Raw genomic sequence first — 3,213 nt, 5'->3', positions numbered from 1 at the left:
TAATAAATAATAATATATTATTTAAATTAATAAATAATTAATTAATTAAATTAAATTAAATTAAAATTAAAATAAAACTAACAAATATACACACTATATATATATATATATATATATATATATATATATATATAATTATATATAGTATGTATAATAAAAAATAAATTGATAAGCATACTGTGTATATACTATGTATATAATTTATAAATATTACGCTATTTATTATATTTATTAACAAAGAAAAATCAAAAGAGAGAAAAGAATAGTAAGCATATCTCAGATTATTTTATCAGACATAGATATAAACACGGCGCTAAACTATTCGGTGTCTCCATGCAGTATTTAAATCCGCGCTTTTTATTATATATAATAAGACGTTTATTTAAAAATTTATAATATATTTATAATATTTATAATATTTATGAAGAAAACAAATTTCAAATAATATAGGAGAATCAAAATTAAAAGTTTAATGTTTTTTGTAAATATTGACAAAATATATCTCCTAATCTCTTTTTGTTTATAAAAGGATGTTAAAGCCTATTCTACAATGTTGCTCTTTGTTTCTTGCTTTTTACTTCTTGCTTTTTTCCCCTTTGCTTCCGTTTAATCCACAAATGCATTTCTTATTACGTGTTTCCTGCTTCTTCCGAAGTTTGTTAGCTTTTATTTCGAGTGACATAAAACAAAAATCGAATAAGAAGCAAAAAGACAAGATATAAAAAATAGCGAAAAACAAAACGGAAAACAAAAAACACACTGTAGAATAGGCTTTAAGGAGATGTTAGAAGATATATTTTGTCAATATTTAAAAAAACATTAAACCTTCAACATATGACTTGAAATTAATCAGTTTGGAAACTGCTAATTAAACAACAATTAAAACACTGACATTATTTATCTAGATTTGACTATTTATTTAAATGACAATAGAAGAAAAAGAAATCGTGAAATTCAAAATTAGTGAAAATGGTTTATATCTTCTGAATAATCTAATAGCGTATTCTGTTTTTTCTAATAGAGTGCATTCTATTTTTTTTGTCGCGTAAATTAATTACATGCTATTGCTCTATAGAATCAAGTTGTTTGATTACAAAAATATATTGAAATAAAAGTAAAATTTCTTTTAGCCACTTGAAAAATTTATAAAATATTTTCAATAAAATATTTTCATAAAATATTCTTAATAACTTATTATTTTTATTAATTGCAAAAATAGATTAATTTACAATACTTTAAAAGCAAGAAAGATAGTTGATAGCTAAAAAAAATTATTTAAAAATGAACTAAATGACTAGATACTAATTAATTTTTTTTATTCTTCCTAAAAATTGTTTTCTGCTTATGTTCACACAATAATTACTACTTTATTTAAAGTATTTCTTAAATTTTTTTTAAAGAATTAAAAATTGTTCTCTCAAATTAAAAAATTAATCGATAAAATCAACAAGTTACATTCAACTATTTAACATCTTTATCGCTGCGCTTGGCTTAGCGTTGAGACACTACCATGTCTTCTGATACAAATCATGTGGGATAATTATTCAATACAAAAGGAAAAAAATCATAAAAGAAGAAGAAAGAAAATGTTGTAAGAATCACATATATATTAATGTACTCATTGTTAATGTTACTGGGATTAAAACATTTTTCTTCTAGAAAGTTTAATGTGCATAAAAGAGTAGCGAATTATAACTGCTCATTATATCGATCCAGTGTTTAATGACTTTTGTGATCAGAATTTATTAAAAAATATATTTCAATTTCATTGTATAGATACAACAAACGCAATGGTAAGCGTCTCTAAAAAATAGTCTTATATCATGCTTAATTTGCGTAGTATATGTTACGCTGCCTCTGCGCACGAATAAATGAATCAAATATAAAACGAGGTTTTAAATTTATAGTTCATATGTTTATATAAGAATGTTATGAGACATGCTCTTATGTAATTTTGTGCAATTGGCTTATATACTGTATGTTACCCGAGATATGAAAAGATTAAATTCATATCTTCCATAAAAAAAAAATGTGCAAACACAATTTAATTGATGCAGCAGAGATGAAGATTAATTAGATATTTTGCACGAGTTTTATGAGAATATCTACAGCAATCTTAATATTACAATATAGTTATAAGTTATTACAGTTATAATAATACATTATATATTAATTTTTATGAATAGTTACATAATATTCAGTGCAAGATAATATTTTATTATTGACATTGATTGTCTGTGTAATATAATGAATAACGTTCTTTGTGCATCTCTGTTTTCAGGTGGCCTTCTATGAGATTTTAAATGGATTATGGGTTCGCAATGGATTGCAAATAAAGGGCCAAGCGATGACCTATATACAGTGCAATTTTTGCAACTCCATGGTGGACGCGGATCTGTATCTGCTGCAAATCTGCGCCACAAAATTAATGCCAGATGTCTTTCTGAAAACTGTTATCGAAAAGTAATATCCTCTATCTTGTTTCTTTTTACGTCGAACTTTCTTTTTACATCGAATCAATAATGCAAACGTTTTAATTTATTTTTTAAAAAATTTAAACAATAACAATCTTACTTTAAATCATAACTAGACTATATATATATATATGAGAATACAAAAAAAATTTATTTTTATTTTAGATTTCACGTGGTGGAATGGATGAGTTTATGCCTGTATCATGCCCCACAAAATGAATATCTTGAGGGCGAGCATGATACTCCGATGTTGGAAAGTTGCCTAACGTTTTTGGCTACGTTAGTCAATGTCAGAACAAATCTTGGTGAGTTTCTAATGCGATTCTAATCGGTTTTAATGCGATTATCTTAAAAATCTTTCACTTTTTTTTAGTAATAATAAATTTGATAATCCTGAAAACAATAAAAAAATATTAAAGTAAGAATAAGATATTTATGTTAAGACATTTATATTTTTTTACATCAGGTTTATCGGATCCCGAAATGTCTCGTCTTGAAATGGTGACCTTACTATGTATGAGTGATAAGACGCATAGTCAATTGATGGAACTAATGCCGGAACGCTGTGGAACTACTCAGAACAGAGACTTTGAATCTGTTCTAGCTGATGTAAGTTCGTATCATATACGAACACGTATCATATATATTTGAAAGAATTATTTTAATTTCTAATTTCTATTTTTATATACATATAAATGTTACTTAATCGTACAATTACGTACAACTTTTTGTATTTCAT

This window comes from Atta cephalotes (assembly GCF_000143395.1).
Source record: "Atta cephalotes unplaced genomic scaffold scaffold00020, whole genome shotgun sequence".
Taxonomy (NCBI): Eukaryota; Metazoa; Arthropoda; class Insecta; order Hymenoptera; family Formicidae; genus Atta; species Atta cephalotes.
Note: the sequence above shows the minus strand (reverse complement) of the source record.